The sequence below is a fragment of the Podarcis filfolensis genome (genome assembly GCF_964270895.1).
Source record: "Podarcis filfolensis genome assembly, chromosome: 12".
Lineage (NCBI taxonomy): Eukaryota > Metazoa > Chordata > Lepidosauria > Squamata > Lacertidae > Podarcis > Podarcis filfolensis.
In genome coordinates, this window is record NC_139614.1 from 1,567,422 (window position 1) to 1,590,677 (window position 23,256).

The 23,256-nt window shown below is 43.5% G+C and overlaps 1 protein-coding gene across 2 annotated transcripts in view; it reads right to left on the reverse strand.

Moving 5' to 3' along the window:
* CNTNAP2 (contactin associated protein 2) overlaps positions 1–23,256 on the reverse strand; it is a 999,981-nt gene that overhangs the window by 409,776 nt on the left and 566,949 nt on the right. The gene's annotated exons all lie outside the window — the stretch shown is intronic.

Here is a 23,256-nt window from a genome sequence, read left to right on the forward strand (position 1 = left end):
TACCCCCAGGTCACATGATCCCAACTGCAGCACACCCTCCAACATTCCTCAGATGAAAATGGGGACATTTCTCACTCATTATTTTATTTTTATTTTTTTGTAGATTTACAAAAAGAAAAAAGAAAACACCCAAATAAATAAATTTTAGAAAGCTTTCAGGGTGGATCAAAAAATCATAGCAAAAATATTAAGATGAACTGAAACCATAAAACTATAAGACCAGCAGAAACACTGAAATCAGCAAATCACTAAAAGACATGCAGGTGCAAAGAACCTATAAGTGAAATGCTACAGCTACAAATGGTGTTTCTCTAGTCACCACCCACCTGACTGGGATCTCCAGGAAAGGTCTGGCAGTGGAAGGGGGTCCTGAGCCAAAGCGCTAAGCATCTGCGGAGCACAAGCCCGCCCCCCCCCATTTTAAAGCCCCAACTCAAAAAGCACCCTCCTCATTTTCAGCAATGGAGGGAGGGCACCTTAAATTAACACAGTCATGGGGACATTTCTGAGATCTTTTAAAACATCTGAAAGTTAGGGTGGGGGGTAGTATTTTGTTTTATTTTTTGTTTCATTTTAAAACTTCTTTTGAAATGACAGTCCCTTGGCACCACGTTCCAACCTCATATTTCCATTCAAATTTGTTTATTAATTCTAGACTTCATTCTCAGCTCATAATTGAAAAATAAGGATGCAATCTCATAGTGGATGGCTGCTGTTTGGTGGGGAGAACAGAGGCTTAATCCTCCCTTCAGATTCTCTATAATACTAGTAGTGATGGAAATGCATCTTCATTAGTTTTTCTTTGAAAAATTTACAGCATTGATGCAAATGTTTCTGTGTATGTACACACCTCTGTACAACCTCTTGGTTTAAGCCAACATTTTCTTCTGATGATATATAAATGAAAATTTATAAGGTGAAAAGCTGAAGCAGCAGTGAATTTTCAGGATAGCTAAGCAGGAAGATTTAACAGTATTTGCCAGATGCTTAGGCACTCCCAATGGCACTGACACTTTAAAGACAACTTTTGTCTGGAAGCATATTTTAGCAGCACTTTTTAGCAACCCTCTGTAGGGCGGGATGAACAAGACTACATACACAATTAATGCTGTATAATTAGCAACTTGGTAGATCTGAAGAAAAGTAGCAGCAGTAAGTGTCTTCACCTCTGCTCTGATTCAGTGAATAAGACTAAAGATTTGCCTCACTGTTTATTCATATGTAATTTCTTTAGAAAGGATTCCATTTTAGCCATCAATCCACAGCAGGAGAGTTACTGGCCTGAAAGGCAAATAAAATTATACTCGTCTAGCTCATATTATCCATCAGCAAAAATGAAGCTTTTGTGGCCTGCGAAGGAGCGCATGAGGTATTGAAATAGCAGGGATGGCCAAGTATTGTACCCTTTTTGTGGGCTCAATTCACACCATACGTGGGTTAAGAAAACCTACCCTTAGACATGTTTGCTTAGATATGAATAGGAGTAACTTCTCTAAAGACTCTTTGTAGAAGCACAGCAAAGCAGATTCACTTCTGTTTGCTTGTGACACACTAAAGGGAGATTCACATAAAATTGGCTTGTGCTGCCCACCTGCTGCCTGCATTGGCCAGTTGGGCACTGTCATGAACTGGCAGGACACCGAGGAAAGGGAAGAGGGTCTTGACAAGGAGGATAGCCATGACTGGGACATACTGGGACAAGCTGGAGATGGGGAAGGGGGTGGGGGACTTAGGAGGTACTGATGGGACATCAGGGGGTGTTGCAGGGGCAGCTGACAGTTCAGGGGAGCCAGGGGAGGGGGCATCACCAGAACCAGAGATGTCCCCGTCTCTGTGGACACGGTGGGCTCTGAGGTGCTGGGAACAGTGGGACGTGCACTCCAGGAGGCTGAGGCAGGCAAGGGAACACAGCCCAGATCGCTAGTAGACCCGGTGGGGATCATGGGGCTCTTGAGGTCTGGGAGGAGGTTGTGGCCACTCAGATGGGTTTGGCTCAGGACAAGCGGAGAGACACAACTGCTCAGCTAGAGCAAACTGAGATGCAGCAGTCAAGATTGGAAGGGATAAAAGGAAAGCAGGGCAGCGACTCTGTGTCTGCTGAACTTTCTCTGGTGATGGACCACAGCTTGGCTGCTTTGGGAACACCACTGGCCTGTGACTTTGTGACTCAGCCCAGGTTTTCCAACCTGGATCTTTTGTGAGGCAGGAACCTGGCCTTGCAGTTTGACTTGGGACCTTGCTTGTTGTATTGGACTTGGACCGGTATTGGACTGTTTTGACTTCTGACTCCTTTCTTGCATTGCCCATGGCACTGTGTGCCCTACCGGGCACAGAGGGTTCAGGACAGGAACAAAGTAGTGCAGCTTGGCTGGCTGCTCCCACCATTTCACCCTTCCCATAGGCTTTGTATGTGTTTGTGCGAGAAAGGGCGAGAGAGAGAGAGCTCACACTCTGTCCTTTCATCTCTCATTTTGCTATCCTTGGAGATTCAGCGCTGAACTTCATATACATTAAGTGCCCTGTCACATACACGGTGACTAATTATGAGAGCATCGTCAGTAAATCATGAAAACAAATTATCCTTGCCTCATCCTTTACTCTGGGTAACATCATCCTGATGCTTAATAGAGGCTGTCATGAGCTGTTTATGAAGATAAATCATTGAGCCACACAAATCATGAGATGAATTGTAATAAATCAGTCAGCTGATTGTCCCAAAGGATCTCGTGACACTGTCAGTTAAACATGGGTGAGCACAACTTAGTTCTCATTCCGACACAGACACTGTTGCCACTGACAACTGGACCCACATAGGTGGCCTGGAAATTGGCAGGGGACAGCCACAGGGAACAGGAGCATTAGAAATTCTGTTCTCATGTAGAACTTTAGCACTTCATTTCGCTCTTTGTCATGTGTCCAGTGCTCGCTCTCAGAAGAAAAAAGGATAAAGTGGAAACCTGTTTCTTTTAAGCTCGAGTGCTCACATAAAAATGCTTCAACTTACAGAAAAGTTAATATAGCTATTAGCTTTGCTGTCACTCCCAAGAGACCAGCAGAGCAAGAAAATGCCTGTGTTTGATGTAACAGCATAACTTTTGATCAAATGGCCTGCTGTTGCATTGTGAAGCACTGGTTGCACACTGGAAAAGCAAGATGCTAAATTAGAGAACAGAATGAGGTTACACGTACTACTTTTAACAGTCATACCACATACAGTACATTGATGCAGTGCAGTCTTGTAGCAGAATATTTTGCCTCGAGTTTAGTCTTACTGGCAACAAATTGAAAAATCACCAAGCAATTGTTTTGGCAATCCCCAGGGAAAACATCATTTCCTCAAATCCTACATAAAATATATCCATAGGGTCCACATTGACTGTTTCCACCCGAGTATAAAATCACCAAGGAATTTTCTCTGAAGCACAATTTTTAGGCAAATTTGGAGGTTCTTTCTAGGGAGAGACAATTGGGGGAATCAAATGAAGCAAAAGAAGTTTTGGTAAGACCAATGAAAATGTTCAATGCCCTCAGCAAAACTGGTATTTCCTAAGAATACAGTTGGCAGTTTGGTAAATTTGCAGGCTCCTGCTTTCGTGAAACATCTGAGAAATTTTGAGCAAAGCCAAAAGTTCCATAAGGCTTGCTTTTTTGAGGGGGTTCTGCACATCCTGTATATTGTTATCAGCTCTAGGTCTTGATGCTGGGACATGTAGACAAAAGCAGCTGCAGCAAGGTGAATTTGACCCACAACTAGCAAGAGCAGTCTCATAGTTGCTTAAACCAGTGAGCAAGTCTGACTTGGAATCTTTTATAGAAGGCTAGGAGAATCATCTGATCCATTCTAAGCTATTAGTGCAAACACACACACACACACACACACACACACACACACACGGTCAGTCAAAAGTCTGCTTCCTTTCATCATAGGATGGAGAATGGTTGGCACACATGCTGAATTCCTGTTAAATAGGTTGCCTATGTAAGTTCCATTGCGGATTCAAATCCCGACAGACAATAATTTTGTGATGTGTTTGAGACTTTAGATAAAGGTGCGTAGTCACTAACCCGTTTGTAGCAGAAAACCATAGTTTTCCCCAATCTGGGGACTCTTCAGATGAAAGGCAGTATACAAATTTACAGGATAATCAGCACCATCATGGTATACAGTGGTACCTTGGGTTACATACGCTTCAGGTTACAGACTCCGCTAACCCAGAAATATTACTTCAGGTTAAGAACTTTGCTTCAGGATGAGAACAGAAATCGGGCTCTGGCGGCGCGGCAGGAGGCCCCATTAGCTAAAGTGGTACCTCAGGTTAAGAACAGTTTTAGGTTAAGAACGGACCTCCGGAACGAATTAAGTTCTTAACCCGAGGTACCGCTGTATATCCATCCACAATGTCATTGGGCAGAAACATACCCCTCATTGGTAGGAGCCCCTCCATCAGTTTTCATATGGACACATTGCGAAATCGATCTGCAATGAGCTTCTATTTTCAGAATGAAACTATTTTTTCAAGCACTTTTTAGCTGCAAAAAATATGCAGTAGATCTAAATTGTGTGTGTACTACATAAGAAAAACAAGCACAGTGACTCCAGAATAAAATGGGTGCACATAGCCAAAGTTCCTATTCATTCTCTCTCCCCTGCGCCTCCACATACATTGCTTGCTTTTACCAAAACATAATAGTTTGCTTTTATTTTGTAGTTTGTGTTTCTTTACGCTGTTCAGAATGAATACCTGCCACTGCAATGAATATTGCTCCAATCTACCATAAAACTAGGTGGCCAAGATATGGCCTATGTCATTTCATGCTGGACCTGCCATTTTATCAGGGATAATATTTTCCACCGCCAGACCCTGAGATGAATTTTAACAAATGAAAATTCAGTGATCAAGGACAGCTTCTCCTGCAGCTGCAGAAGTTTAACAAAGAGTTCTGAGTCCACCACCATCTCATGTTGAGGTCTATATTTTTGTAAATCACTGAGAGGTTTTCTTACAATCAAACAGTATATACACGTAGGTACAATGCAAGGTGTATCTCAACAGAAACCAGTATTTCGTCCTACTATGTCCTTGGGGCATTAAGAAGATTAGGGTAGCCTTTTAGGCATCTTCTGGAAGAGAACTAGGAACTGATGATGTGTGTAAAATAAAATAAAATAAAATAAAATAAAATAAAATAAAATAAAATAAAATAAAATAAAATAAAATAAAATAAAATAAAATAAAATAAAATAAAATAAAATAAAATAAAATAAAATAAAATAAAATAAAATAAAATAAAATAAAATAAAATAAAATAAAATATAAAATAAAATAAAATAAAATAAAATGTATGGGCTGTGTAAAGGTAAAGGGACCCCTGACCATTAGGTCCAGTTGTGGCCGACTCTGGGGTTACGGCGCTCATCTCGCTTTATTAGCCGAGGGCGCCAGCGTACAGCTTCCGGGTCATGTGGCCAGCATGACTAAGCTGCTTCTGGCGAACCAGAGCAGTGCACAGAAGTGCTGTTTACCTTCCCGCTGGAGCTGTACCGATTTATCTGCTTGCACTTTGATGTGCTTTTGAACTGCTAGGTTGGCAAGAGCCGGGACTGAGCAATGGGAGCTCACCCTGTCGCGGGGATTCGAACCGCCGACCTTCTGATCGGCAAGTCCTAGGGTCTGTGGTTTAACCCACAGCGCCACCCACGTCCCTAGGAACCTTAGGAACACATGATGTAGGGAAATGTTGTCCTCCTAAAGCAATAGCAAAATGCAGTCTATTTCTCTGATATAATGTCTGATATTCACCTTTCCTTACATACAGACAATCTAGAAAGACCAACTGTAGGTGCCGGACCATCAGGGAGGCTGGAGAGGACTTGGCGTCCTGGCCATTCCCTGGTATTTCCCCTTTGCTTCTGCTGCTGCTGCTACCAATGGAGAGAACCATCCAGCCTGGTGAGAAAACACCCCCCCCCCAAAAAAAAACCCAACTCTATTTCAACAGGGGCTAAATCTTGCTACCTTTATTTTCTCTCTGCCCATGAATATTGATCTCATTTTGGTTTTTTTTACTGCTATGTATTAGTTAAACGTGGATTGTAGTATTTAACCGTAACCTGTTAAGTATGCTGTTGCGAGCTTACTGTACTTATATTTCCAAAGCCCTGTATTTTAATGTTTTGAACGTTTGCTGTAAGCCACTTTGGGCACAGCTCACTGTGGAAAAGCAGCATATAAGTAAATCAACCAACCAACATCCAGCACATTCACTGCTGGGCAAAGGGGTTCCACTCATACATCCTACACATGAATAGGATTTCCTTTCTCAGCGCTTGAGGCTGCCAATGCCAACGCCCCCCCCAGCGCCCCTTGGCTCCCCACCCGGGCACCTGCCATTCCAGCCACTTCTCACTCCAAGAGAGCAGGACTCTGGTTTCTCAACAGTTTATACAAGAAAAACAGCACAGTTGCTTCATATTTCCCCCTATATTTTGCTGGTTTTCTAAAAGCTTTACAAAAATCAAATGACCTTTAAATATTGACAGAGTTTGTCATGCTGGTAATTAAATGTTGATGTATTCTAGAATATTAGTAATTAGGGTAATTTGTTTGTTGAGGGGCCTCGGTTTGTTCAGCACTACACAAAAAGGGAAAGCATTCATTACATATTTCAATGTTAATGATGTTTATAAAAAACAAACATAGGAGGAAGCATCTCTTCACAGACTTGTTTCTATTACAGCTTGGACCAAGTTCAGTCACCGTTAAATGGAGCTTGGGTTTTTATAGCTCAAATTTGTTCTGGCTGCTGTGCCCCAGGAATCATCAGAGTTCATCCAAATAATAAAAAATCGTGCAAATCAAAACGAGGATGTTTCACGGGGTTTCCATAGAAATGTCATGGCTTTGGGGAAACAGATAGTCCTGCTGCATTAATAAGGTTGGTTATAATAAAGCTGTTTGAATTGCACATTAAGAAATCTCAATGAAGCCTGCATTTCGATAGAAAAATCTGCAAGTTGAATCAGAAGCATTTTTTTTTAAAAGCCCACTCAATTTAGTCTGTGTTCCAGTTTCAGTGTTGAGGCTTTTTCAGCAGTCCAGTGAAGTATTTGCAACCAGTTAACTCTGCAGCTACCAAATAAAGCATCTGAAATTCTTGCGGTTCCTGGGACAGGAATGTTTGCTGTCCATTGCTCCAAGTGGCTAGGTTCACCAGTTATTTCTAGTAGCCTCAATCCTGTGCCAATAACAGCAGTCTGGTTTGCAAAAATAATAAAATAAACAGGTGAAGAGAGGAACTATTAATGAGTACCCTTTGGGTACATATTGCTGCTCACTTCCATGGTGCATGTATAAGAGCACAAAGGGAAAATAAAGTATCTGTATCTTTATATCAGAGGTTGTGGAATAACATGGAATTGCATACGTATTGTGTCATATTTCTTAGGTGAAAGCCTCCTGCCACCTGATCTCTGTGAAAACCAGGAAACAGAAGCAGGGGGTGGGGCAAGAAGGTTGAAATGATGCAAATGCACCAGCAGCAGTGCTGGATGGGTTCAACCAGAGCATTTGCACCAGGCTGACATTCCTTCTGCCCCCCCTTCCCACCTCCCAGTAGAATTCAACATAGGACTATGCATGGGACGAAAAGAGATGAACAGAGAGGTATTATTACTTCCCTTGATCTGGACACTATACTTCGGCTGATGCAGCTTAGAATAGCATTAGCCTTTTTTGCTGATGTTTGTGGTCTAGTGCAGTTGAAAAGATTTATGTATGCACGCCTGCTTTATATCCTGCTTATAATCCAACTGGATTCTCAAAATGTATCATCATAAAGCCACAGGAAAAAGAACTTGGGTTCAAACTGTTGGGGTCATAATGGATTGCTTGATGAAGATGTCACCAGCTGTGAAAAAAGGCAAAATCCATGCTAGGAATCGTTAGGAAAGGAACTGAAAATAAAATTGCCAATATCATAATGTCGTTAAAGAGATGAAAGAGGATGGAGCGACTCCCCTATGAAGAAAGGTGAACTGAGTAGAGCACTAAATAAATGCCTGTCATAAATATAAACCTCTATTTATTTATTTCTATCTATCTATATCTATCTGTCTATCTATTCTGCTTCATTGCCTTCAAAAGCCTTTGACTGTGTCGACCACAGCAAACTATGGCAAGTTCTTAAAGAACTGATCACCTCATCTGTCTCCTGAGAAATCTCTATGTGGGACAAGAAGCTACAGTTAGAACTGGATATGGATTGGTTCAAAATTGGGAAAGGAGTACGACAAGGCTGTATATTGTCTCCCTGCTTATTTAACTTATACGCAGAATTCATCATGCAAAAGGCTGGGCTGGATGAATCCCAAGCCGGAATTAAGATTGCTGGAAGAAATATCAACAACCTCAGATATGAAGATGACACAACCTTGATGGCAGAAAGCGAGGAGGAATTAAAGAACCTTTTAATGAGGGTGAAAGAGTAGAGCGCAAAATATGGTCTGAAGCTCAATATCAAAAAAACGAAGAACATGGCCACTGGTCCCATTACCTCCTGGCAAACAGAAGGGGAAGAAATGGAGGCAGTGAGAGATTTTACTTTCTTGGGCTCCATGATCACTGCAGATGGTGACAGCAGTCACGAAATTAAAAGACGCCTGCTTCTTGGAGAAAACCTAGACAGCATCTTAAAAAGCAGAGGCATCACCTTGCCAACAAAGGTCCGTATAGTTAAAGCTATGGTTTCCCCAGTAGTGATGTATGGAAGTGAGAGCTGGACCATAAAGAAGGCTGATCGCCGAAGAATTGATGCGTTTGAATTATGGTGCTGGAGGAGACTCTTGAGAGTCCCATGGACTGCAAGAAGCTCAAACCTATCCATTCTTAAGGAAATCAGCCCTGAGTGCTCACTGGAAGGACAGATCCTGAAGCTGAGGCTCCAAGACTTTGGCCACCTCAGGAGAAGAGAAGACTCCCTGGAAAAGACCCTGATGTTGGGAAAGATGGAGGGCACAAGGAGAAGGGGACAACAGAGGACGAGATGGTTGGACAGTGTTCTCGAAGCTACCAGCATGAGTTTGACCAAAGTGCTGGAGGCAGTGGAAGACAGGAGTGCCTGGCGTGCTCTGTCTAGGGGGTCACGAAGAGTCGGACACGACTCAACAACAACATCTATCTATCTATTTAGCTAGCTAGCTATTATCTATCTATCTAATCTATCTATCTATCGTGATGTCACAATGTTGTTGTTATTGCAGTTGGTATCAACATCATAACAGCAACATCAATTTAGTGCTTAACATTATACTAATTACTAAAGTGAAGAAAGCTGATCCTGTAGGGAGTACATTATATCCCTCGGGAACCTGGGGAAATAGTAAATTTTGTTTCCCAGCACTTGATCATACACCCAAATAGATACCAAAAGCAAGCTGCCTCTATTATGCCTGTAGCTCTGCAAGAACTGCACTGCTGTGAGAAGGTGAAGACTGCATTTGTCCGTGGCTGCTTTGTTTAGTTTTTAGCAACCAACAGGCAGATGTTAGCACTATAAACCGAGTGTCAGGAAAACCTGCTGGCCAAGCGCATGGCACTGGGGAACAATGCAAGGCCTGGGGCTAAATTATTTAACTTGTGCGGAGCTGAGCAATGTCTTCACAGAGGATATAAAGGCAGCCTCATGAAGGAGCTCAAGCACTGTGCAGGGAATCCAAGGCTTTCCCTCTCTTTGCACAATCCATCACACAAACAACGTGGCAAACAAAGCAGGAAGACAAGCCCTGGACCAAATTAGAAGAAAACCTTCGGAACATTTCACTAACCGAGTTCTATTAAAGCTTCTGGTGATCAACAGTTAAATATTTGGTAATAAAACCAAGCAACATAAATATGGAATATATATATTCCATGACAATAAAACCTGTCTGTTGCAAAGGGCTATGAACCTGTCATGCAACTGAGAGAAAAAAGTGTGAAAGAAAGAATTTTGGGACATTGCCAATCGCAGTATTGTTACTAGGGGGCTTATATATTGGTAACATCTAGGGAGGGATCAGTCTATTTCAGGTCCATGTCCATTGCCTCACATTGCCACATCAAGTACTTATATTTTATATTTAAAAGCCTACACAAGAATTTGTATACTATATGTATTTTCTCACAAAATAGGCATGTCTAAGCTTATTTTCTATCACATATGCATTTGTAAACATATTTTCTCATTAAGTATACATTTTAATTTGTTTTTTGAGTGGAGAACTGACTCACAAAATTTTGAAAAGTACAAGATCCAAAGGGCAGCTCTCTTAGTCCAGGAGTTACAGAATAGATGACTGCAGAGTGGGATTTGCACAGAACAAATTCCTCAGGCATCCCTAATAATACCTGCAGGAGGTGACAATTCATGGTTGCACGTGACTGTGCAGACAAAGGTTGTGATCCAGCAAGTTGATTAAAATTCATTTAGACTCCAGATTGTTTCTTTCTTCAGATTGCCAACACCAGTCCATCGTAAAGACTAAAAGCGGTGTATCTCTTCCCATCTCTGCCAGTCTCTGCAGTTGGGCCCCCGGAATAAAGTCTTCCAGGACCATGTTGGGGGCAGACCAAGTACCCGCCACACACATCCAAAATGGCAAGGGAGTCTGCCCACCTGGGGCTTGCATGTTTTTTTGATCTCTGATTCAGACAAAAACAAGTGTATTTTAAACAATACAGTTCTATATAATAATGATATATATGGTATGTCAAAATATGGGGAAAGGTTATGAGCCCAGCAGGTCTTTGGAGCTGGTGGTTTGGAGGACTGCTGTGTGAGACTCTCTACATTCTGCCCTTCATTGAGTGCTGCTGCTGATGAGAGGGAGAGCTTAGTCAGGTAGCAATTTTTTATATTGGGTCACTTGCACAAGCAAAATGTAAAAAAGCTTGTATCTTGCAAAATACTATTTTAAATCTATATTGACTTGCTTCTGAACTATATCTGGAAAAGAGCTGATGGGAACATTTATATTTCGCATGCAGGAGTTTATATTTGATTAATCCATTTTCCTCCTGGACATTCTGTGGTAGACTCCAAAGTAGCCTTAGAACATATCAGCAACTTCAGACAATCTTTGCAAACTAAGGGAGGTCATTCGATTAAGGTTGCCAAGGTTGTTTTGGTCTTTCCTGAAGATGCAGCGTTGTTTTTGAGTACCTGTGATCAATATATTTGACACGTTTAACATTTCAAAAGTGCACCTAAAAAATTGTGTATTTTGAGTTCATTTTGGTTTATAAGCATTTTTCTCTTCGCTTGCCCTTCTGGATAGCTACCATATCCAGTATCCTTAAAAATGCATCATTCTCCCCAAATGTTAAGAATTTTATGTTGTAAACCATCCTGTGATCTTTGGATGAAGGGCGGTATATTAAATAAATAAATAAATAAATAAATAAATAAATAAATAAAGTTTTTGTTAGGTCCTGTTAAACACACCCATTGTAACATTTGCTTGCATCCATCTCATAAGGATTGATACTTTTAATTTCAGTTTCAGTACTTGACTTTGCTATAATTCTGGCCCAACTACACTGGCTGTCAATTAGCAGCCCAATCTGGAGTGCTGGTTTTGATCTATTAAGCCTTACGCTGTTCATGACCACAATACATCAAGGACCGCCTCAGACCCTGTGCTCATCATCTGAGGCCCTTCGTCATGTGCCTCCTCCATAAGAGGTCTGGAGAGTGGCAAGGGGAGGACGGGCCTTTTCTGCGGTGGCTCCCCATTTGCTTTCCTCAGGGAGGTTTGGCTGGTGCCTTCATTGCATGTCTTTAGGCGCCAGGCAACAGCATTCCACTTTACCCAGACCATTGGCCATTAAATAATCTATGGTCTGTTAGAGCTGGCAGAGGACAATGACTGCTATGATTATTATTTTATTATGCTGTCTATTATTATGCTTTTATTGTTGTGCTCTGTAAAATGTGTTCTGATTGTTATACACCACCCTGAGATCTTTTGGTAAAGGGAAGCATATAAATCAAATAAATAAGAATAGATAAAGAAAGAAGTCTGCTGTGACTGCATTGCGTGCTACAATTCTTATCTCATAGAATCATAGAACTGCAGCTGGAAGGGACCCTAAGAGTCATCTGCTCCAACCGAGCGAGGTAGGAGTCCCATGATTCAGAGGCTGGCGCAAACGGCGGTAGAGGCACAAGTGAAGCCATGATTCCGATGCCGGTGAGAAGGGCGATGGATGGAACACCGTGCTCTAGCCAGAACGGTCAGCTCTGAATTAGTTCTGTTCAGTGACGCATCTCTAATGCAGAGACTGAGGGTCTGGTCAAAGACTTTGCCGAGGTTTTTGACGGCACTTTGGGGCAATATACAGGTACGCCCATCTCCTTAAGCCTTGATCCACAAGTCGCCCCCATCAAGCTAAAGCCACGCCAGGTTCCCTTTGCTCTCAAGGCTAAGGTGGACAAACAACTGGACAAGCTGATCGCCCAAGGAGCCGGTTGACCACGCCAAGTGGGAAACCATCGTCACACCTGTCAAGCCAGACGGGTTGGTGAGAATCTGTGCTGCCTACAATTGCACGATCAAAAGGCAACTCGACTCTCATCGCGTACACCTGAGAGACTACCAGGGAAACGACATTCCCGTGGTAGGCGTTGGCCGGTTCCAGATCGCCTTCAAGGATTTTTCGGGCCTGCTCCAACTGGTGGTGGTCGAAGGTCAGCGGCCAAGCCTCCTAGGGCTAGACTGACCACAAGCCGCTCCTGGGCCTCCTTGCCGGTGATCGTCCACCTCTACCGCATCTGCCCAGGATCGCACCATCAGCCGTGTGCTCAACTGGGTGTGGAGGGGGTGGCCACAAGGGCCTTTTGCATCGGAGTTCCAGCCCTTCGCAACCAGACAACATGAACTCTCGGCTCATCAGGCAACCCATTTTGCAGGCTACCCACCCAGCTACATTCTAATATAGATCAGGAGTTTCTCAAAGTGGGAGAGGGAACTCCTGTTCTCTCTGCTCACTCTTCCTCTCTCACTCCCACAAAACCACCTACTGATTCTCATTGCAGAGGTAGGAAGCCAGCTGTCAATGAGAATAAAAGCATTTGTGATTAGAACTCAGATACAGTGGTACCTTGGTTTACAACCATAATCCATTCCGGAGGTCCGTTTCTAAACCAAAACAGGTTGTAACCCAAGGCGCGCTCTCGCTAATGGGGCCTCCAAAATTTTTTTGTTCGTAATCCCCCCCAAAACGGGTTGTAATCCAAAAAAAGTTTGCAAACCAGGACATGCACTTCCAGGTTTGACGTGTTTGAAATCCAAAACGTATGCAAACCAAGATGTATGCAAACCAAGGTACCACTGAATATGGTTTAAAAATAACCTGCTCACTTCAAATTTCTCTTCTGAAAATTTTCAGCTCAGTTAATACTGAACTGTTTGCTTATCTGACAAATGAAGAAAGCAAAAGCCTAAAAGACAAGGACTGGGAGGAGGAGGAGCTAAGCCCATGTGCCACCTTTTTGAGGGTGGAGAGACAAAGGACATTCCACGGAATATTCTCCCGAAGGGATTCCTATGTCATACACATATCCATCAGCACTCCTGTTCGTCCAGTTGCCTAGCAGACCAAATATGTCATATATTTGCAGGTCCTTTGGACTATGGGCTCTGCCTCCTTGGTAGGCCCCACACATCTTAAAATAGTTGTCCAATGTGACAATGAAAAAAGATTTATAGAAGTTTTTCAATCTGCAGTAGCTGAGGCAGCTAATGGATACAGCTGTTCTTGCATAAGAATACAGAGCATGGTGAGTAGAAATGCAGAACACAAAGCTGCCTTTCTTTCTTTCTTTCTTTCTTTTTTACTATTCCGCAGTTGTTTCACGGGAGCCTGATGGGAACTGTAACCTAAATGTCTTAGTAGCCACTGAAGTAATTTGCCAACCTTAGCACTTATCCTTTTCAGGACATGCAAGGCAGGCAGCTACACATCAATCTCTTGTCTAGTGGGGCAGCCTTGGTGGGATTTTTGTTTCCGCTGCCTCCCGCGCAGGCCCTTGAATGACTTAGAATCATAGAATCATAGAATCATAGAGTTGGAAGAGACCACAAGGGCCATCGAGTCCAACCCCCTGCCAAGCAGGAAACACCATCAGAGCAGACTTGCATCTGGAATTTGCTTCCTAAGAATGGTGGGGCTCTTTATTCCTAGGTATTCAGTTGCATGCTTTTAAAACATAAACATTTGTACTGGAGCTATTTTTCCAGGCATTATTTTTAGGATTTCAGAATTGTGTACTCTCCCACTTGTACATCTTCATCACAGCTAAAAACGTTTGCTGGCAACTGCCATACCTTTATCACAAAACTACTTCTGAATGTATTCTAAATAAAATGCAAAGAAAAAGAAATATATATTTGTCCAAATGTGTTCCCAAACATATTTGGGCTGCTGTGGGCAAGAGAAGCACTGTCTGAAAGAGGAGACCAAGGGAAAGGTGATACACTGTGTTGGGAGAATCTGAAACATTTCACTTGAAATAGAGCCCCCAAAGTACTATCTAACCTCAAAGCTACACTGGCTGTTTTATGTTGTGACCTGTTTTATGGTGTTCGGATAAAGGGTGGTATGCAAATTTAATTAATTAATTAATTAAATTAATAATAATAATAATAATAATAATAATAATAATAATAATATAATAATAATAATAATACTGGTCCCCACTGCCTTAAGAGAAGGAACTATGTGTTTGTGATAGCAGCCATCACATCAAACTCCACCCTCAACTCAGTTGGTGCAGAGAGACGTGGGATTAGGGATTAGTGATTAGTTGCATGGTTGCTGAGGTCACAAACACACAGCTTTCCCCCATGCAGTTGGGCTGCCTTGGAACTTACAGATATCTAGCTGACAGTGCCATGAGAATGATCCAAGTTGAATGTGAGAACTAAAGAGAAGAGGAGAAAGAGGCAGAAGTCTCAGGTAAGAGCATGGATGAGGCAATAGGTGGGGTGGGGGTGGGGAAGAGATATATGGCTGGTGGCTTAGTAACAATACACAGAACTTATCTATTGTCACGTCAAGAAGAAATAGCAAGGTGGTTCACAAACAAATAAAAACCAACAGCAAAACAAGAAGAATATAACCAATTATAAAACACACCTAGTCGTAATTAAAATACACAGCAAAACAGCTCCATTAAAATATCCATAGTTAAAATGTATCATAAAAAGTCCATTCAAGCAGCATAACAGAGAAAACATTTAAAACAACAATCAGAGCAGGAGATTCAATTCAGGGAAATGCTTGCCTAAACAGGGGGGTCTCCAAGTGTCGGCAGGAACCCGATGCCAAGGGGGCCTCCTGTTTTTCAGCAGGGAGAGCATTCCGCAACTCTGCTGCCACCAGTGAAGAAGTCTGCCTCTGTGTTCCCACAAGCCAATAATCACAAGGCCATAGGAAAATGATCTGGACATCATTTGTTGATCTTAATACCCATACTAGGCAGGGGAGGTGAAGACAGACAGGGCAAATCCCTTAGTGTGATGCAGTTAAGGTGCACCATTCACAAGGCTGTGGCATTCTGCAACAGCTGCAGCCTCTGGACCAGCCCTAAGGAAAGCCCCACACAGAGCCACCACAGACAAAATCATGCCTTGCAGCACCCCGCACCTAAGCTTCCAGTGAGGTCAATCTGAGATGCTGAGATCTGAGAAAAACTGTAAAACTCCAACTCCCAAACTTTGGATAGCTCAGGAGAATCCCATGGTCAATGATAACAGCTGCTGAGAGAGCCTCACTTCCCCATCTCTCCTTCAAAAGACCCATTCTCTGCCAAAACCATAACTAGAATGTTTCCAGAGAATACATTTCCTCCAGAAGTGCTTGGACTGTTAGCACACTCTCAAGCTACAAAAGGGGATACATTGATTATTGCTTTCATTTTATTGATCCATAGTCTCGTTAGACAGTAAAATCCCTGTTAAATTGCTGTTTTAGGGGGTGTTTTTCATCAATTCACTTTTCCATTACTTTCTATGGGAAAGTGCACCTCTACTTATGTACGTTTCTAGTTATGACTGGACCTCCGGACCAGATTATGGTTGTAAGTAGAGGTTCCACTGTATACAGCTGCTGTTCTCTTCTCCTGCTTACATGTTGTTTGCTGATTCTTAGTCTATATTCCTTAGAGGTAGAAGGGATGCTTAATCACATCTATTTTGTACTATGCTCCTCTCTTGCCCTGCCTCAGTAAACAAGAAGAAATGAGAGCAACAGATGGAAATACTAATGCAGAACTGCTCAGCTGCTTCTGTGTGCAGGGAGACACATGGGGATAATTGTATTTAGAACTCATCCATCAAGTTAAAGTGATATATACAATTTATTGAATACTGAAATAAGGTCACTTGCCTTGCCTTTCTGTACAAGCAGTGCACTAAATATGTTTGCATTCAGAGCCAAAGAATCTACGTGGCCTTAATTATAATATGAATGACTGGAAAGGCGTATTTGTGGGCCTTGTTCCCCATCCAGCCTCCCAGCCAGCTGCCCAGGAAGCCTTATAAGCTGCTGCTGCCAGAGAGGGACTGTGAGCAACCTCATGGGAGGGGTGTTTCTAGGATCAAGGTGCAGCAGCGAAGCTCCCTTGTTATTCCTGCTGTTGTATGTTGCTAATGTAATCTTGTTCATATATCTAGATATCTTACTGAAGTCAGAGGATCATAGAATTATAGAGTTGGAAGGCACCCCCAGGGTCACCTAGTCCAACCCCCTGCAATGCAGGAATCTCAGCTCAAGCATCCAGGACAGATGGCCACAAATGTTGCTGCTGCTTTATTATGCTATTATGAAATTGTTTATGAAATAGTTTCATATGTTATTATGAAATTTTTTGGGATGCAGGTGGCACTGTGGGTTAAACCACAGAGCCTAGGACTTGCCAATCAGAAGGTCGGCGGTTCGAATCCCCGCAATGACGGGGTGAGCTCCCGTTGCTCGGTCCCTGCTCCTGCCAACCTAGCAGTTCAAAAGCACGTCAAAGTGCAAGTAGATAAATAGGTACCGCTCCAGCGGGAAGGTAAACGGCGTTTCCGTGCGCTGCTCTGGTTCGCCAGAAGCGGCTTAGTTATGCTGGCCACATGACCCGGAAGCTGTACGCTGGCTCCCTCGGCCAATAAAGCAAGATGAGCGCCACAACCCCAGAGTCGGCCACAACTGGACCTAATGGTCAGAGGTCCTCCCTTTACCTTTACCTTATGAAATTGTTTTACAGTGCGTGAATTTGAAAAGCATTTCTGTTTCCTTTGCTGTAAGCCACTTTGAGCATTTTTGGGGGGTGGGGTGGGGTGGAAAAACGCCATACAAAGAAAATTATGGTTGAGATATGGATACAGAAGGCCCCAGGTTGAGTTCCCAGGATCTCCAGGGAACTCAGTGTAAAAAAAGAAACCCCATCTGTTTTTCCCCAATGCACTGATATGCCTCAAATTTCTTTGTTGGGAATCTGCCAGTTGGGAAATATTTCCAGCCTCTACAGTTTCAAAACATGTCCCCTACTGCGGACATCTATTCTGCATGCCTTAGGCTCAGTAGATGTGAACACCAGAGATGGAGGGGCTGGCCGGTGGGTTGCTAAGCAACTTGAGCAGTATGGAATGCACAATGCCTGCTTGTCCAGGAAAGCCAGAGTCTTGGTCTGTTGATATCAGAAAAGTCACAGCGCCTGTGCAATCCAGCAGCCTGACTTGGGTTCTTCCATTTTGCTTCTAAAGGAGAAGGGCTATTGGAGGAGGAAGAGGGAAGGTTAAAAATTCTCCAGACATAGCCTGCCTTCCTCCTTCCTCAGCTTCCTGATGGCAGTTTTGCTGCCATGGCTGGTGGACCAGGCAGAAAGAGCAAGGGGATAGATGCACATGGATGCAGAAAAAAATGCAACCAATGGCACTACATGGGAAAATGACTCAAACTTATCCTTTTTGTTTCTGAGGAAATATGTTTAAACAACTAAAATTAAAATAGGAGCATATCAAACCCTCCTGAACCCTGAAAGTTTTTTGAAGCACAGATAATATGATGTATTGCTAACTCACCTGAAGAATATAATGGAATTGTTTTTGTTATGGACCTCATCACTGTAAATATGATTATTAAGTAGAATCTCGAAGTGACTTACTGAACAGGCAGCTCCCTTGATAAGATAATTGTGAGTCTTTAAGGATAATGTCTAACTAAGGCACTGATGTGGAAGGCAGCATTGCTTTACGTTTGAGTTATTACAATGCACCCTGAGACTGAGATGGCTCTTGCCCCTGGTCTAATATTGCTCTTGGCCAATGGCTGCAGGCTATCCTGTTAAAGAGATCCACAGGGAGGTGCTTCTGCCCATATGCTCGGGGGGGGGGGGCTGAAGGCCACATCACTCCTCAACCCAGCAAGCCTGTGAGGGTTGCACTTATTTGTATGCCAAATGAGGTTTGACCCTGGTATTCTTCCAGCAGGTGGGCTGGAGGAGATGGTGGCTACCCAACGCCAAGGCAAAAGTCACTTACTTCTGTAATCAATAAAGTTATGGCCTGATTTGAACCAGCAAATATTGTCTGTAGTGTTTTCAGCTTTTACCAATATGGCTTGATGGGGGCAGGTTCACTGTGCAAAGGCCAAGGCAGATGTTATCTCAAATGTCAACGGCACACCCAGTGTAGCCAAGTCACAAGCATTGCTATGAAAATACTTTAACCTTTCAATGGAGCTGATATGGAGGCTCTGGCAGCTTCCAGGCCTGTGGTGAAACCTCTTGTACGTAGCAGAAGCCAGGCACCCAGGCACCTGCTTGCATGGCAAGCTGAGGTGAGCCTTCATGGTGCTCACAGTTTTCTGGCGATGAAGCACTGCTGGGTCATTATGTTGCAGGTGGCCATAGTTCACTGGCTTCCCATTAACGCGCTGATAGGAAACTTGGCTGCTTCTAGAGCCAATATGCTTATTAAGCATTGTCAAAATCCATCTGTGGCACAGTTTACTTTTCCTGGCAGGTGCAGGGGGAAGTTGTTAAGGTAAATTGTGGGGAAGAACTGCCTCACCCATACATACAATTAAAAAGTCATCTGTTCAAAAGTATTCCAGGAAATGTTTAAATGGAGAATGGTTACATGCCAGGGGGGAAAATGGAAGATAAACAGTGTATATATATCTAGGGGATGCTGAGGTAGAGGAAGCTTAAAGCTCCAAGAAAACTCTCAGTGAAGTTTTCAAAACCCTGGGAATTTGCTTATATGTTTTATTTCAATATCTATGGCAGTTGCTGATTTAATTATTTTTATAGGAACATAAATGATGGGACACCGAAAGTTAGGTTCTGTGTTTGGAGACTGGGCCGAGGCTTTAGGAGAAGGCAAGCAAAGAGGGTGACAAAGTCAGTTACCTGCTGACTGGAAAGCTCTCTGTGACCATCTTGTATTCTTCAGGAATCTGCCTGGTGCCCTAGGAAGGCAGGAATTTGGCAAACAGCGGGATGAAAGCCTCCACCCTCACAGGACTGCCAGAGAAACAGCTGCTGCCGGCCACAGAAAAGCAGGCTCCTCGCCTCTTAGCAGGCTCATAAAAAAAGAGGTCAGGCTAATAACTTTTGTAAGCTTGTTTACAAGGCTGCTCTATTATTTCTAAGCCTCTTGGAAACAGAGCTTGGATTCTAGGCTTTTCAGGCCTAGAAGCTTTACTAACATGGACTGCTGCTGACACCCAGATCTGAAAACTGATTATTGGCATTTGATATCTTCCACTAGATATCATACGGGACGCGGGTGGCGCTGTGGGTAAAACCTCAGCGCCTAGGACTTGCCAATCGTATGGTCGGCAGTTCGAATCCCCGCGGCGGGGTGAGCTCCCGTCTTTCAGTCCCAGCTCCTGCCCACCTAGCAGTTCAAAAGCACTCCTAAGTGCAAGTAGATAAATAGGGAAGGTAAACGGCGTTTCCGTGTGCGGCACTGGTGCTGGATCACCAGAGCAGCTTCGTCACGCTGGCCACGTAACCCGGAAGTGTCTCCGGACAGCGCTGGCCCCCGGCCTCTTAAATGAGATGGGCGCACAACCCTAGAGTCGGACATGACTGGCCCGTACGGGCAGGGGTACCTTTACCTTTACTAGATATCATGCTTGACAGCAGAAAATAGCTGTGATGTTTTCTGTTGAAAAATTAATTACTGTGTTAAAGAAATGCCAGTTTAGTTCGAAACAGGTATTATTGGAACAACCTGTTGTTGCGGAGATATACACAACTGCCTTGCACAGAGTTCTGAGCGATTCAGTTGCTGAAGTGCTCCTGTGCCAAGCAATGTGCACCAACAAAAGATGCATCTTAATTCCAACCTCTGGTCTTAGCCAATCAGAGAGCTAAAGCTGATACTAGAATGCTAATCTGAGCATAGAAAGCTACTTCATGCTAAGCCATGTGATCCATCCAGCCTAACATTCTTTACTCTGACTGGCAGCTGTTCTTCAGAATCTCAGCCGAGGTCTTGAGCTCCTCCACTGGCTGAGCTTATTTAAGGGGCAAGGCGAGTGGCCATCTGGGGCACCTGCTGACCATGCCCCCTTTCACTGAGCTATGGACCCATCAGCCCCCACACCTTTGCCTCCGGGAACATGCAGGGCTAGGTTCAAACTCAGGAGACACAGTCCAGAGGATGCTTTCCAAAACAGTTTCTCTGCCTGGTGGTGGTCCATGCAACTGCCAGGATTTGAGCCACGGTCTATATATTTCAAACCTGTCAGCAATGTATAGAAATGCAGAGCTCCTTGGACTAGCTAGGCTCACTGGGGCCATTGTGCAATTGCAGAGGTGATGTGTAGAAAGAGAAAACAACCTATCGATTTCCAGTCTTTATTGACAGCACAACACTTTTTTCTTTTCTTTTTTGCTGTGAAATACCTTCCTTTTGATATGTGTAATCTGAATGGATAATTTGACAATGAAGTGTTCCACTGGCAACACACGAGGAGACTTTTGTTCAAAGCGGTGATCAATACGGTGAAGAGAGCAAAGAGAGCATGCATCATTACAAACCTAATGATGTATTTACTGCTATACAATCATTAGAAGTCTGAGCACTTCAGAAATAATGCATCCATTACAGAAAATTCTGTATTTGCTCTACATGCCTCTGATGACAATTTGCATTATGATTAACCTAAGAATGGGTAATGGGACATGGTTGCTGCAGCCCCCACAAGCTTGTTCCTCAGGTAGGTCCACTGGGGAGAGGAGAGGATCAATAAGCAGACTGGTAGGTTATTAAACTACTTGGTGGCAAAAGGAGAAATGCATTTATCACACAAGAGACTCGCTATGGACCTGGCGCCTAGAAACTAAATAGCAGAAAGGAAGACGAAGAGCCTCCTCTGCTCCCCAGTCCCAATGGGGACTTGCTAACCCTGATTGTGGAGGATACCATGGAGCAAGGTCTCGAAAGCCACAGAGAGATCAAGCAGGACCAGGAGGCATTTGTACTCACTTAAGGCTAAACAAGTGTGACTTCAACAAAACAGCTTTATATTGGGCTGCTAATAAAAGTTAGTACACAAAAGATAGCGAGCGCAGCATCAAGGCTGTCTAAGGAGAGGAATGCTAAAGAGTTAACTGTGGAAGTTTAATGATCTCTTTACAACAACTGGAGCTTAAAATCTTTGTTTGCTAGGATCACTCCCCCAACTTGTTTTCTTCCTTCAGCACCAGGGTGTAGTATTGTTGTCCTGCACAATCAGAAGACATATGAGGCGTGACTGGAGCCTGCAGGTGATGATATGGATTCTCTTTCCCTACCAAATGAGCTGCAGCCAAACTAATAGGAGAAATCTCTCTTTGAATCTGAACTCTCAAAGTAGCATGCTGCTGCTCCAAGTTGGAAACTTACTGGAACTCCCAAGTTTTTGCTCAAAGAAGCAGGGTTGTTTTTTTTTGGGGGGGGGGAGCCCCTTACACACCAAAACAGGATCTGTGCAACCTGAATTTGCAGATGTGTGTTTGAATCCCACCCCAAAATAGTGAGCATTCAGAAGTACCCTGAGATGCAGTTTCACTGCAGAGGTGGTTTTGTTTTTGTTTTCTGCAACAGGATTCTCAGCTCCCTTTGATGGTTTGAAGTCTTTTCGTTAGACTTAGAATGGTGGAATATTTAGCATAGTTAGGGTATGTTCATTTGCTCTGCTGGCACACTCTTATTATTTCCCCCTCATGGCTCATTCACTCAGCTAACTCTGCTGAGAGTGGGACATCTTGTTAAAGCAGAGTTGCTACTATATTGCCACCTAACCTCACCAAACACAAAATACAAGGCCATTTTATGTGGGGAGCTCATTTCATGCAAAGTTTAAAATCATAGGATCCTAGAGTTGGAAAGGACCCCAAGGCTCATCTAATCATCATCATCATCATCATCATCATCATCATCATCTATACCAAAACCAGGCTCAGAGCAGCTAACATAAAATTTATAACACAGTTGTAATGCAGAAATCTTGGCTGCCGTTTTAAATTTCTCATGATGCTCCAATGTACCAACTGAAGAAAATGCTGTAGGCAAAGCTGCAAGACAGGGCTGCCATCTGAGTGGAGATGGTTAGGAGGACACTGTCAGCTCGTACTTACATAAGACAGGACAGCAGAAAGCAGGGCTGGCCCAAGATAGTTTGGCACCTGAGGCACCCACAAAATGGTGGGAAGAAGAGGGAATGAAGACCTACATCAGGAACAAGGAGGGGAAGAACCATTGACACAGGGAACCAGGGGTGGGAGGAGACCAGCTGTGAGAGGCTGCTGTGGAGGCAGCATGAGGAAAGGGCACTAGCAAGAAAACAGCAGTCTCAGCCTCCAAGGCACGTGCTGCCCCTGGGGATCCTGCACCCTGAGACGATTGCCTCACCTTGCCTCACAGAAAGGCCAGGCCTGGCAGAAAGGGGAAATCTGAATTAACCTTTTCAAAACACTGTGTTACTTCTGACACTTCAAGCTGAATGCTGCCCACCCGCCAGATACAGTGACCACCCAACTCTCCCTGCTCCCCACCCCCACATCTCAGGCGGATGGAACAACTAGGAGATTTATCAAGCTCATGGCAGGCACCAAATCTTGTAGTTGGGCTGAGCTGGTTTGGTGAGGCTAACATTCTGCACAGCTGAGGAAGAGGATATATAATTTGAAGAGCTGGGTTCTCAGGTGGAGCTAGAGATGGGATTTTTTTATGAC